Here is a 15,992-nt window from a genome sequence, read left to right as displayed (position 1 = left end):
ATTTATTTATTACAGATGCCTTTACCCAGGGCAACTTACAGTTTTCATATGAAACATTTTGTGCAGTAAATAAAATCAGTGCAAAATACAATAAGAATAGATCTTAGTACACATAAGCTAACAAGTGCTGACATAATAGTTCTGTCTCTGGTCTGTGCTAAGTGGTGGGGTTGTTATAAGAACGAGAAATTACAGTAAAATGATATGAGTAATCAGGAGCATGAGGGGAACTAGTTTAATCAGAAAGTGCATAAAAGCAATACTGCTGAAATGTCTAGGAGATTATGGCTGTGGTATTACAAATAAAGTGAACAGGTGTCTTATTATACAACTATTATTATTACACTGCAATGCATCATTCTATTAAAAGAATTAGGAAGATAAAGTGGTAAAGATAGTAAAGTAAGTGTGTGTGTGTGTGTGTGTGGGAGGGTGTCGGAAAATAAATCTCAATGCAATTGAACAAATATGCAGTGATAATGTTGAAATTGAATGGGGTGCTGAGATGTCTTACATTATAATCTGCAAAAGATGCACTAATGACAGTTTATATCATTGGTGGTATTTATGAAATACCTAAAAATACCTAGCCAGATATATCCATGCAAACCAGTCAAACACAAGATTAAAAATGGTTTCTCTGCTTTATAACAAAGCTCCAGAAGCTCAAAGCCCTCAGAGTAATGGGAGAAGATGACCATCGCATCAGTTTGTTGACCTTATTTCATGGTTCTAAATGTGTGAAAGTTGTTTCTGCTATTCTTTGTTTGAGACCTGTTTTAAGGTGAAAGCTTTTTTTAGATAATGTGGGTGGTGTCTTCTCTGGGGAAACTGAGTGTGGGTGTACACTGGGGTTAACACAAGATTATGAAGAAGGCTGAGTCTGTGGTTAAGAAGAAACCTCACACTTCAATTAAAAAAAATAAACACCTCCAGGTACAACCACTCGAGAATGTCTGGACAGAAGACGATTTCAGACAGATTATCAATAGGGGATGACCCTAACTGTAATGTTTGAAAATAAAGTATTTTCTGTTAAAGTACTTTTCATTTAGATATTATACATTAATATGTAGGCATACAGCTTACAGACTTAATTATGTCTTTCTGTGTTCCTTGTAATTAATTGTGTTTCCTGTGAAATATTTAATTGCAGAATTACAGAAGAAAAGCAAATATACCTACATGGATGTAATCACAAAGTTGTAGAATTGAGAAAATGGAGATGTCCTTCCAAATGCATCATCTAGGAAGTCTGTATAAGAACAATAAGGTGATCATATTGAACAAGTGTCTCCCCATAGGTGTAGAGTGTGCAGTAAGACCTTGGATCTGAACTTTAATCATTCAAGCAAAACTCAGTGCAGGGGCTTTGTGCTGTTGTGTAGGTCTACTCTCTCACATGCCATGTTTCTTTCTTTTCTGCTCCATTCACACCTTTTCAAAATCAGTTACAGGATGAGCCATGTGGGACCATGCTGAGTTACACAAACTATGGAAATGTTATACTTGCTTCTGCAGTTGGAGCTAAGCAGGTCACAGGTAAGACTGCAGAGATAAGTGACTGAAGCTTAACCTAATCCTGACATGCAAGAAAAGAACAGTGTGCTGTTTACTTTGAAGGCTGCAACTTTAGACTAGAGACTTCCACTCGATTCAATTCAATCTGTAACAGAATAGAACGTACTAGTTCACATCCTACCTGGAAACTCTGCAAAAGGGTTGCAATGCACTGCAAGAAGCAAAAGCATTCTTAGACGTCATTGTGCACATTTGCAGACTTTGTGGTTTTCTGTCATTTAAAGCAACATGATTTTTTTAAACACATACGATTCTAATAATAATATTTGTTCATTTTAAATGGGAGTTCAACTGGATTAGAAATCTTTCCTTTGTTGGTTCAAACTAGTACAACTTTTAATCTTTTAAAACTGACATGGAAGAAACAAAAGTATTTTGCACCAAATAGTTTGCTACAGTATCTTTTTCAATGAAATATATATTTCTCCCTATTTTGTAATGACCAAAAAACACACTTTTGAAATAAATGCAAAAAAAGTTAACAATTTAGTACAGATTATAAATTAATACACTCAAAGTAGCTTAAATATGTACACCGATCAACCATAACAGTATGACCACCTGCCTAATATTGTGTAGGTCCCCCTTTTGCCTCCAAAACAGCCCAGACCCGGCGAGGCATGGACTCCACTAGACCTCTGAAGGTGTGCTGTGGTATCTGGCACCAAGACGTTAGCAGCAGATCCTTTAAGTCCTGTAAGTTGCGAGGTGGGGCCTCCATGGATCGGACTTGTTTGTCCAGCTCATCCCACAGATGCTCGATTGGATTGAGATCTGGGGAATTTGGAGGCCAAGTCAACACCTTGAACTCATGATTCATCAGACCAGGCCACCTTCTTCCATTGCTCCGTGGTCCAGCATGTGCACCCTGACTGGTCTGCGGCTACACAGCCCCATACGCAACAAACTGCGATGCACTGTGTGTTCTGACACCTTTCTATCAGAACCAGCATTCACTTTTTCAGCAATTTGAGCTACAGTAGCTCGTCTGTTGGATCGGACCACACGGGCCAGCCTTCGCTCCCCACGTGCATCAATGAGCCTTGGCTGTCCATGACCCTGTCGCCGGTTCAGTGCTTTTCCTTCCTTGGACCACTTTTGATAGGTACTGACCACTGCAGACCGGGAACACCCCACAGGAGCTGCAGTTTTGGAGATGCTCTGACCCAGTCGTCTAGCCATCACAATTTGGCCCTTGTCAAAGTCGCTCAGATCCTTACGCTGCCCATTTTTCCTGCTTCTAACACATCAACTTTGAGGACAAAATGTTCACTTGCTGCCTAATATATCCCACCCACTGACAGGTGCCATGATAATGAGATTATCAGTGATATTTCACTTCACCTGTCAGTAGTCATAATGTTATGGCTGATCAGTGTATAGTAAGACATTATATGATGTAGGTCCAAATTATTTAATTATAATGAGAAAATCCATCAAAGCCCAGCCACTTGTCTCAGATCTTAAGACCCCTGAGTTTTATGATGTACAAGCTTATTCAGAAAGAGGCAAAAGAATAGAAGACACATACCACCCTAACTCACAGACATTTTTTGTTACTTGGGGATTTACAGACAGATTTCAATGTTAGTTTTTACTGACTATCAGTTGACAACCGTGTCTGCTATGACATAGAAATGCTGAATTTAATGTTTCAGATTAATACTTTGATAACTAAATGGATTTAATTTTTGTTGCTCAAAGCAGTTTAACACTGTTTTTAAAGATATATTTTAATTACTCTGACATGGGACAGTCAGATAGCAAAAACATGTATTCATTTATTTATGTATTTGTCTTGAACAGCTTTATATATTGATAATAGGAAAATCATGAAGTGGAACCTCCCCCATACCTTGTACCTATCAGAATTTTGCTAGAATTTGCTTTGTATTCAAGTGATGAATATTAAAATACTATAAGCCACCTGCCTTATTTAAAACCCATATTACAAAAAAATACATAACTCATGGTTACAACAAACTGATGTGTAAGACAGATGAATAGTCAATACTGTTTTAAATAATTCATAAAATTGTTTGTTTTCTGTGTTTTGGCTGTGAACAAATGTCCTGTTGCCCACTGCTCCATGCCCCAGGAATTAAAGCCTCAGGGTGGTATATTGGCTCAGTCGATATGACATTCATTTCTAATGTGGAAGATTGTCAGTTCAAATCCTGGCCAGCCTTCATTGTGCTAATGCTAAATGTTGTATTGAAATGGGTCAAAATTATGTAGTGAGACACTGAGCTGAAATAGGGCATGAGTAAGACATTATTAATATACACTAGCTGGCAAGTGTACTACAATTACATTTAAAATAAATAAGTAAGTAGAGAATTAATATGAAATAAAAATGGAAAAGCCATGATTGAATAAGTATTTAAACCCTTTGGTGTGGAAAACCTAAATTAATTCAGATGCACAAAATAACCTTGAAATGCCACACAATTAGCTGAATTGTCTCTAGTGGTTCTCGTTATTTCTGAATAATTTCACATTTCTGAATTAGAACACCTGTCTCTTGTAGGTTCCTTGGTCAGGTAGAGACTTTCAAGCAAAGACTCAACCAAGCAGACCCAGGAGCTTTCAAAGCAAGTCAAGGATAGTCATTGACAGGGACAGGGGAAAGGTACAGAAACAATCAAAGTCTCTGAATATCCCTGTGAGCCCAGTGTACTCAATCATCGATAAATGTAAAGTGCTACTGTACACTCCATCCATTATTAATAACCACATCATCAGGGTGCACTCTGAACAGTCTTTTGCAGGGCAGCACTCACACACATGACAATAGGGCAATTTGGAGTAGCCAATCAACATACCACAACATGCAAACTCCATGCAGACACACACCAAACGCTGGAAGCTAAACCAGGTCTCTGGTATTGTGAGGCAGCAGTGATTGTGAGGTTAACCGATCTACCTTCATGCTACCGAGCATCCCTCAACTATACCATAAGATGTTATTTTAAAATATCAACTTTGTCATAGCAATGCATTTGAACCACTGCACCTATGGAAAGTAGCAGGGAAAGCGGTGATATAAATATGTGTTAACTGTAAGGTAAGACTAATTTATGAAACCAGAAAGAAGCTTTGATGTAGCTTTTGCATACAGACTGTGCCTCCGTGACATACAATTATAAGTACAGGCTGTAGGATGTTCAAAACTTCTGTCCCTTGTGATGATCTCTTTGTATGATTTCTGGGTAACTTTGAGAAATAGCAAAGCATTAGCAAGTTCACTGAGATGAAAAGAGTAGAGGGTAGATTATGACTGACAATTCTTAGAATAACATTAAAGGAAGACATGACATATATGATATAGAAAATCTACAGCAAATGGTTAATAACATTAGGGCAGAACATACAAAGGTGGACAAAGGGTTGCAGCCAAGATATATTTATTCAACTTTCCTGTAAAAATTCTGTTGGTAACACAGACGTGAGTCACTGTTGTGTTTATATGTAAATTATAGGCTTGTCTGAGCATGATGACCCGATAAACCTCAATGTAAAAGATTGTACTGTGTTATAGGAAGTCTACCTATTCAAACTGTCTGTTGATTACAACTTCTAGTATAGATTTCAAGAACATTTATGCTCCATGTATGTTGGTAAAAGGTGATAGAAAGACATGCAGGAGATAAAAAGGACTAAAAAAACAAGGTGCAGAATTACCGACATAGAATGTCCTTCAGAAACCAGGAACTGATTATAATATTTCCTGTTTACATTCTCATATCAGATAGCTCTCTCTATTTGATGGAGTCAAGAGGAAAAAAATAAGAAAATAAAGTCAGTCATAGGCTGTAAGTTATATTAATATTTTATCTTTAGTTGTGACCTTTGATAAGGTACCCTGCTAAGCCACTGTACCAGTGTATCTTTAAATATACTAATCAGCTTTAGAGATCAAGTTTTTCAAGACAAGTGACCTTAAATGTTGACATGGCTGAAGGCACTAATACACAGATGAACAGGTGATGTGGTTATCTTTCAGGATTTTAATGGGATTTACAATTATTCACATTATTTCCTATTTAGTTACAGTTTTTATCATTGCTGTGAACTCTATGGGAAAATATAATAATTTAAAAATATAATAAAACTATCTCTGTTTATTCTAAGACTTCCAGCTTATGCTTTTACAAACATGTCTGGACACCTCTGCAGAAAGGGAAACCAGGCTGTTGTGCTCTTTACGGTTTTTGTTATATATTGTTTCCCTTTAAAGCTACAATTAACTGCCATTAAGCAGTCCTGCAGTCCCTATCTAACGTGGCAATGTCTGTTAGTAACAAAGTACATTTAAGTATTTATGTGACATGAACAAGATCTATTGTACCTTTTGTAAAGCACATGTAAATTGTTTTAATTATGTGGAGATTAATTAAATTAATTAAAAAGCATAAACTAAATCAATATGTTTTTCATATTGTTATCTCCAAAGATGTTGGTTTCTGTTTTTCTAAATATCCAAACTTTTGAAGTATTTTCTATGAGTCTCAATTTCTATAACTTGATTACTTGATAGTAATTTAGCAAAACTGGCATAACTGTTACTGTATGTTTTCTAAACCCTATTATAATTTGGGGGAAATGGCCCCAGTGGAGAAACAAGTTCAAGAGTTCAGACAACCTTGAAAGATGTATATTGTAAAACGTAAAATCATCAAGTTTATTTTGACATGAGGACAAGGCCATCAGAACCCCCCCACTAGGTGGAATGAGCCAAAGAGCTGCTGCAAAGACGGTGTTTGCTGTTTGGAGTGGATTCTAGGGTATGTGGGGGCCACGTGTAATTATCCCGCGGGGGGGGTGGCAGAGTTTTCTCCCGTGAGACCGGGGGGGGGGATGCCTAGGATGCCTACCCCCTTGAGATGCCCTTGGGTGGAGGGGTGATATAAAGAAACAAATTCTGGTTTTGGTGCTTTTGCTGCCAGATACTTATGCTTGGTAAAGTGGAAGTCAGGCACAAGATTGGGGTCTGGAAAGTACACACCATGAAAAGTAATTCTGTTGTAGATGGTTCATTTCTAAAAGTCAGTCACTGGTTTTAGTAAAGTATCATGTTACCCTTGAGTAGATGAAATCTGAAGAATTTAGACTGAGATATGGTTCCTTGTCTCCAAATTTGAGTAATCTCTAATTTGTAATGAATTACCAGACATCTACAGGGGTTATAACTTAAAAAAACAGGAAACCACTTTGATTTCACTATTAGCACCACTTCGAAAGTATACAAACAGACAGGGTCTATCTGAGCTAGATTAAATACAGCGCTTGAGATAGCATGTTTGATAGAGCTTTCAGAGAGCACTCTAAATCAGACAGTAAATCTCCATACATCTCCATACATCCCCTCCAGACCACTGCACTCCTCCAGTGCCAGAAGACTAACTCTGCCTCCTCTCCACTCTCCTTCCTCCAGAGACGCTCCTTCTCATCCCTGAACCCTAAGTGGTGGAACGACCTGCCCACCGAAGTCAAACCAGCAGAGTCCTTGACCTCATTGCGGCGCTTACTCAAGACGCATCTCTTCCGACAGCACTTGTAATATTAGTCCTCTATCCCTGCTAGATAGCACTTCAGCTTATTATGCTCCTCGCGTTCTTGATTGATTTCCTCCTTGCTCCCTTTCCCATTTCCCATCTTGACAGCACTTAGCTTTCACCGTCCAGGATGTAGGAAGTCACTTACTGTACTTGTGTAAATTGTAAATTGGAATCTGTAAAATGTATTTTGAATTGTTATGTTTTAGCTAAGTTGAACTTGTAATGATTGATGCCTTGTACTTCTCTGTATTTTTGCACTTATGTTGTAAGTCGCCCTGGATAAGGGCGTCTGCCAAGAAATAAAAATAATAATAATAATAATAAAGTAAATCGGCTCCATGTGGGCTATACAGTATGTACATTTGCTGGCTGAAATAAGACAGATCTAGTTCATGTTCTGAAGATTTCTCCTACAAAGAAATGATGATGATAGTAATGATGTTATATGTGCACATTTCACAGAAAAAAATATGTGGGTATATAAATTGGTTTTGAGCAGCCTGTCCCCCCTCTCCTTAGCCCTGGATCTCCTCCGTTCTCCACTCGGCTAGATCCAAGCTGCATTCATCTGAAAAACTAAACTGATTTGCAGCGGCAGGGACTGGGAAGCTTGTCAGTGTAGAGGGCAAATTGGATGGAGCTAAATTCATACAAATCCTTGAGGACAACCTGCTTCAGTCTGTAAAAGACCTAAGACTGTGACAGAGATTCACCTTCCAGCAGGACAATGACACCAAGCACGCAGCCAAAGTGACACTGGACTACAAAACCTCTCCTCCAAGACTCCAAACCCCAGAAGCCAGCAGGGCTCCTGATGGCCATAGCCCCGCCCACCACTTCCCCTATAAAAGGAAGCAGGAAACGAACCAGGGTGTCCACCAAAGCTCCTCATTCAACTTGACAGACCTTAAACAATTTTGCCAAAAATAATGGGTGAATTTTGCACAATCCAGATGTGCACACCTGATTGAGTCTTACCCCAAAAAGACTCGCAGCTGTAATTGCTGTCAAAGGTGGTTCTACCAAGTTTTGACTCAGGGGGGTGAATTCTTCTCTAACCAAGACATTCCAATTTTTAATTTTGTATTAACGATTGTGTCACAGATACCTCAAAGTGAACAGAATGGAATGTGCACTGTGGCAGGTCAAGAAAATCATGTTTAGTGATGAAAGAGGATAGTTAGTAAACTGTACATGCAGTTACAGATAGGAAATTAGGAAAGAGAGTGAAGAGATAGTTCTTGAAGGAGGTAGGGTCAAGAGAAGATTTCTTGAAGATGGGGTTGCTGCTGACCTTTTTCAACTCGGAGGGTTAGCAACCAGAGACCAGCGATGTGAAAAGAAACATAACATTATTTTATTTATTTTTTACTTTAAAGTAAATCCTAAATTGTACTAATTCAAATTAAAAACTAATTAACACCACCCTCAATTAAGGTGAGGGACCTATGAATCACCACCTGCTCAAGTCCTCTACTGCACAGGACAGTGAAAATAAGGACTGTACAGCAATCAACATCACACAACAGGAACAGATTCAAAATCTATTTACTGGCATTGCAACATTTTTTTTTAAATGCACTCCTGTACAGATCTTAAGGAGAACACCCAAAATGGAAGACCAACTAGGGCTATATAAATGGTTTTGGTGATAGAGAGTAGATTTAGTCATACAAAGAAGGAGAAGGGGGAGGTAAGAGATGAGAGAAGTAATGCTTTTTATATAAATATCTTCAGTAACCTATTTTTGTGTAAAAGAAGGAGGCAAAGATTTGAGGTATTATGGGGGTTTGAGAAATTAGGAAAAGAATGATAAAATGGAAGTAAAATGTTTTAGCAGAAGTGAGCAGAGGAGAGGAAAGAATAAGAGATACAGATCTGAAGATATTCTGTATGGTCTCAACTTCCTCTCAGAAGGTATACAGAAATATTAAATAATTCTGGGATTGAATCTTTACAAATTAGGGCAAATAAATGATGATCTTGATTCTACTGGGTATTAGCTACAAAATTTGGCTTTGTCATTACGCTATTAACACTTAAACTAATGGAAATATACATTTGCATGGTATTCAAAGCCTAGGATTTGTATAAACTGCACTGCCGGTGGGCTGAACCGCAGCAAAGGCCCGGAGGCAGCACTGATACCAGGGAAAGACTTCTGCCAATTGGCCTGTGGGGAGAATGACAAAGAGGGCATTGGCAGGAGGAAGAGGAAGAGGAAGAACAGGGGAAAGGCATGAAAGGGAGTAGGGCCCTGGAGCCGCATGACCAGAGCCATAACTGGCCACTGGTCCAACAGTTCCCAGAGAAGATACTGTCCTTGTGGGTGCTACCCCGGACCTCTAGGGGGATGGCATGCGGGGCACCAGAAATAGGGACTTCTTTCCAGTGGACCGAGGAGTGGCTGCAGTTACCTGCAGCCCCATTAGGACGACGATGAGGGGTTACGGCCGCAGGCAGGCATACAGGCAGATGCAATAACTCCACAGATCGAGGGGGAGGAGTGTGGGGAGTGGCAGTTGGAGACTGGGGCAGCGGAGGAGCTGCGCAACCTGCTGGGGGAGCTATCCCTGTTGCCAGCAGAGCGACCCTGTGAGGAGGGCCCAGAGCCCCTGACAGCCGAGCTGATAGTTTTGTAGAGCGAGAGGACATTTAGTTCCGAGCTGCAGGGAGTGTGAGGGAGTAATGGTACGTGGGTTGGGGGCAGGCCGAACGTTAGGTAAGGGCAGAGTGAGTGATTAGGCAGATATGTTTGTTTTGTTTTCTGCAAGCGAGTGTGTGTGTAGCTGATAGGTTAGTGGGGTACCATTCACCAGCTAGAGGTGGGCAATGTATGGGAGGTACACCCCTCAACTAGTGGGGTTTTATAGGGCAAGCCGTACATGATTAGTCTTGTTGGGGACTAATTCCTATCGGATACGCTGTATACAATGGGAGCGCTAGAGCACATTGTGTTGTGATTAAGCCCCTAGATGTGTTTGTGTATTTGCCTTATTGTTTTAGGTGGGTTATCACAGAGGGTGAACATCTGGGGATAGTTGGCTACCGCCGGGGGTGTTGGACCTGCACTGTAGTCACGCATAGAGGGGTTTTTAAATGGAGAGGCGCAGGAGTTATTACTGAGAGGGCCCCAGTGTGTTTGGACCCTGCACCATGTGTGGTAAATACATTTCTATGTTGCTTGATTAGACTGTCTTTGTCTGGTGTCATTACAATCATTACAGCATGTAACCTATAATGTATAGAACATTGTATTTAAGCCTTTGTATGACCTTGTAAATCACCCTGGAGTGGCTTCACCTAAATTGAATAACAATTGCAGACATATGTTTGATAATCTAATAATTATTAGGTCTAGGATGTTGTGATAAATTATAATAAGAATAATCACATATCGGGGAACAGATGCCTGTTAAATGTCTATGTTTCTAAAGGTGTTAACACGCATGCATTGTATCTAAAGGCAACTGCTCCTCCATAAATACATTTACAATGCATAAAAATCAATATAGACCACAGCTACGTGGGTGAATAGGCTTAAATCCTTTTCGGTTTCAGTAGCATTATACTGGTAAAATATTTCTGTAGCAAAAAAAACAACTATATCTTAGAGATATTACAACTCCTACATATCGTTCTTTCAACTTAAAATGTTATTGTCAGTTTAAACTGTCCAATTAGTATTATGTAAAATGTAACCTGGTATCACTTAATGTTTTCAGAAGAAAGATTATTATTTTACACACTTGTTTTGCCTATAGCCTATGTGTTCAACATCTGCACTAGATCTAGTGTTTGTGTTTTTGAGATTGTGTTCTTATTTTATTTTATTTTATTTTAAGATATCTATATCTTAAAATAAAAAAAAATATTAAAAACACAATAGGCACCAGCCAATAGTGAAAAAAGGCATTTTTAAATAAATCTAAAACACCCAGAAGTTAATCATATTGTTATCTTTCAATTGAAATCTGATGTTACAAAAAGTGAAAATGCTCGAAAAAGGTGTCTGACTAGGTATAAACATTTATCGATAAAATGTGAAAAATATTATTAATGGTGCATAGGGGGAGTGCTGTCCAATAACCAATTGTGGAAGGCAAATAGGCTTCACCTCCCCCGCAAGGCTGTTGCTCTGAACATGAGGCCGCTGCAGTAACAGTTGGCGCGGATTCACCTGCACCCCCCACTTCCCGCGTCGACGATTTGCCTGTACTGCCCCCAAGCCCTGCCCCACAAATGTGTAAGTAACAGAAGAAGAAACAACAAGAATCAATACTAGGTTTACCATATGTCCGTTTTTTTGTTTTTGTTTTTTTTTGGACACTGTGCTTTTTCGGTAATTTAATATCCACCCGTTTAAATATCAAAACATTTCCAGAATTTGCCTTGCTCGTCCTTTTTCCAAAACTGAACTACAATTCCCGGCGTACCTGTTTAACCCCTTCACCCCAACAGCACTACAATTCAATCACATATGAAGATGTGTATGTTGAAAGTTTTCACCTATTTTAAGCCTTTTTGAACAACTATTGGTCAGTAATAAATGATTGACACCTGTAAAGACTTCAATAACCAATCAGGAAGGTTTTATTTTGTTGGTGCATTAACAATTAACCAAATAAAAAAGTTAGGTTTAGACAGGAAAGGAGAGTGAGAGGAGGGGGGAGCTACAGCAATGCAAATATTCTTAAACCTGCTCAGATCACTAGTGTCTAGTTATAGTTACTGTTTCTTCATAGTTTTATAATTGTACTATTTTACCTTGTTATAGTGTTATGATTTCATATAAATGTGTTTTGTTTCTGCAAAGTTAATACTTTTTTAATATACATTCATTCAGAGCCGTTTCTAGGCATAAGCGATAAGCGGCTACTTAGGGCCCCCTAGTAAAATAAATAAATAAATAAATAGAATATATTTTCAATTATTTTCTATAATTGATTTTCATAAATGATCACAGTGATCAGTTTTCAAAGAATTTACAGATTTTGTTTATGAGCGAGACATGCCCAGAGGCATCATGGAATCAAACATCATCATTTAAGCATTAGAAACCTGCCACTGATCTGCGGTTGCACAGCGTCTGCGTCCTAACAGTTTGGGTGTGTCAGAAAAGAAGAAAAACTATATTCTAGTATTGACACCTGACCAAATTATAATGTACAAAAAGACACAAGAAAGAATAAGATAAACAAACTGAAGAAGAAAAACAAGCACAAGAGAAAGGAATTGTAATATTATTTTGTTATGCTTAATTTTTATTTGCTTGCATACAGGCTAAATTAACTTTTAATGACGATGATAAATGTGCAGATAAACCAGATAGCTGGCTGGCTGGCTGTATGTTTTTTTTTTCAGGTTACTTTAACTGGACAGTACAAGTTCACCTTACCTGCCACCAAATAGCATTTTATTATAACGTAGTGGCTGTGTATTTGCATCTATAGTGAGTGTTACATTGAATAGGATCTGCGTGAGGTTTGTTCAACTGTTTTTTTGTGTTATTTTTTGCCTTAGTAAAAATCTATGCTATAACACCACTACCTAGTTCTGCAGCATCAATTATCAAGTTACCTAATTAGCTAATAAGTTTAAATCAGCAAATGGTATTTGGCCATTATAGCTTGGTCTAGATCAGTGTTCTGCAATATTGTAAAGAAGACGCTATTTTGGAGTTCACCACTAATGCAGCAATAACATCCTCAGTGTGGCCCTGTCATTGTTTCCTAAGAAGATCAGACAGGATTTATCCACAGACAAGGCATGCATTTCACTGATTCTCTTGCCGAAGTTATGGCTAAAAGGAAGGAGAGAGAGAAAGTGGAGCTCCGTTGAGGAAATAGGGAGTAGACTGGAAATGTGTCCTTCAGTGGTGGTCCCAGCCGCCTCACTCCCTTCAGGAATTGAGTCACTAGGAAGTGGGCTCCTGGGGAGACATTGTCAATCTTATCGTGGCAAGCTGATATAGCAGGCAGATAGCCTTTCAGAGTGGATGCAGATTTCCCTTCATCCAGCAGCTGCTGCAGGAAGCACTGTATAGTCATCATGAGGCACGACATTGGATCCACGTCTCTGGCCAGGCACCAGTTCTGGAAGGCAGACCACTTGTAAGTATATTGGGCTCTGGTAGAGGGGGCCCTGGCTGACAGTAGTGTCTCGACAATGTTGTCTGGCAGTCCCATTGCCATTAGACAGAGCCTCTCAGGGGCCAGACCCACAAATGTATGAAAAATAGGAAAAACACATGAAAGGATTATACAGTGAAACAAACCAGACTGAAACCAATATAACATGCTAAAACATGCTTTAAACAAAAACATTTAACCATAAAATAGTCGCGGTGCAACCAATTTAGCAGCCACAGGCGGAACTCCACTTTGAACAAGAACAGGTGGAGGGGAGAGGGTTAATGAACAGCAGCCTGAATAAAGTCTGCCCCTCTACCTCCATCTATACAGGCATAATCAATCAGACTGATAAATCAATCATCTTAATAAGGCTAAGCCCCGTCCCCATATATTGTAATATCCCACCCATTAAGCTTCTGCTATGGTGGTATTGACATGAAATTAAATTTTCTTAATTGACAAAAAAGGATAAAAACCATCGTCACAATTATTCTTGAAAGGTATGTATGAAACTGCACATTTCAATATTTTGCAGCCACTGAAATGAAGAACTTTTTGGGATTCCCGCAGTTTAAAGGGGAATTTCTGTGTTTTGTAACCCTAAATTTCTGACAGATCTTAAGAATGATCCATAACGCACTTCACCGTTTAGTGAACATGTTCAAGTCTGTGCGTGGTCTTTGTGACGTCATGCTCTTGACAGTGTTCTGTTACCAACAAACACACGCGTGGGCCGGCGCGCGCAGCCCCACAATGGAGAGGAAACTTTGCAAATTGTGCAACTGCCAGTGAAGAAAACATAAAGTGCAAAGTTCATTTCTAGGGAAGTCAAAAATAAATAAATAAATAAATAAAACATCGTATTGTTCTTTGTTTTAATCAAATGTTATCTATATTTATATCACAAAGTGCTACTGCTAAATATCACACCGCTGTTTGGAAAAGATGGAGGCGGGTCTCCGCTTGTTGTTTGTCGCTGTCATGCGGGAGGAGCCCTGCTATTCTCAGTGCACAACGTAGGTGGGTGGGGGGGTCACTTAAACGTTTGTTTCTGGAAACTTACACCTTTCATTCCCTGCGTAATATATTTGCTTTTTAACTGGTTTTTGGAATGTAGGAGGCAGTGAGGACGGGAAACCCTTTTGAAAAATCGTGCGTGGACCAAATTAATGGTGCTGACTCTTACACACTTTCATGTGAAGATAACAGATGATTTCCAAGAAGTATCAGTGCTCTGATTATTAAAATAAATACAAATCTGGCTTCCTTAATTGTGTTCTTTTATTTGGATATTCTGCAATCAACCTCATATTTAAGGAAGTGAAAATGTATAATAATGATTATATATTGTACAATAATCACTTTGTATTGCACTTATATTTTGTAAGTCGCCCTGGACAAGGGCTTCTGCTAAGAAATAATAATAATATTAATAAAAATTATCATGATATCATGGAGGTGACAATTCATGTAGCCTTTTGATAGGTTCAGCAATGTGTGTCACTAAGTATCCATAATCAGACTTCAACAACCAATGTGCATACGGGTGACAAATTAAAGGAAAAACCTGAATAAATGAGTGGAGGAACATAAGGAATGCAGATGCCTCCAAACAGGTGCACTGCATGATACAATTAAGCAATTAACATCCTATCATGCTCTGTGGCATGTATAAAACTGCTGAGCAGGTCCAGTTGACCTCAATTTTGGATCAGGCTGGCAGTGCATAAACCCCTCATAACAAAGACAAATGCACATTTGAGAGTTCAGTGGTGCAAAAAAACTTAGGCACTGGTCTACAGAGATGTGGAAAAAATTGATAAGGTCATAAGAGTCATCCGTCATCATATTCTGGACAAGTGGGTGAGTGCATGTGTGGGACACCAAGAGAACAGTACAGGCCTGACTGCTTGGCCCCTACAGTGAGGGGGTCCGGAGGCTCTGTTATGCTGTGGGGGGCATTTTCCTGGCATGGTTTGGGTCCACTTGTCCCCTTAAAGGGGAATCTGCAAATCATTACAAAGTTATTCTGAGTGATCACCTTTATCCTATGGTGAAACATTTCTATCCTGATGGGAGTGCTGTATTCCAGGATGACAATGCCCCATCCACAGGGCACTAGGGGTCACTGAATGGTATGATGAGTATGAAAATGATGTGAATCATACGCTATGGCCTTCACAGTCTCCAGATCTCAACCCAATTGAACACCTATGGGAGATTTTGCACCGACATGTTAGACAGCACTCTTGACCAACATCATCAAAACACCAAATGAGGGATATCTTTTGGAAGAATGGTGTTCATCCCTCCAGCAGAGTTCAGAGACTCATAGAATCTGTGCCAAGAGCATTGAAGCTGTTCCGGCGGCTCATGGTGCCCAACACCTTACGGAGACAATTTATGTTGATTTTTCCTTCAATTTGTCACCTGTCTGTATGTAAATAGGATTGTTTATATTCGTATTGTATGTACAGTGCCTTGCGAAAGTATTCACCTCCCTTTTCCTATTTTGTTGCCTTACAACCTTGAATTAAAATTGATTCCTCAAGAAATTCCCTTTATTTAGCGCCATCTATCATTCCTTCAATTCTGACCAGTATCCCCAGTCCCTGCAGATGAAAAACAGCTCCACAGGGCATGCGGTTCTCAGGGTGATGAGAGGTGTTGGGTTTGCACTGGACATAGCGTTTTCTTGAATGGCCAAAAAGTTGAA

This window comes from Amia ocellicauda, chromosome 1 (assembly GCF_036373705.1).
Source record: "Amia ocellicauda isolate fAmiCal2 chromosome 1, fAmiCal2.hap1, whole genome shotgun sequence".
NCBI lineage: Eukaryota > Metazoa > Chordata > Actinopteri > Amiiformes > Amiidae > Amia > Amia ocellicauda.
Note: the sequence above shows the minus strand (reverse complement) of the source record.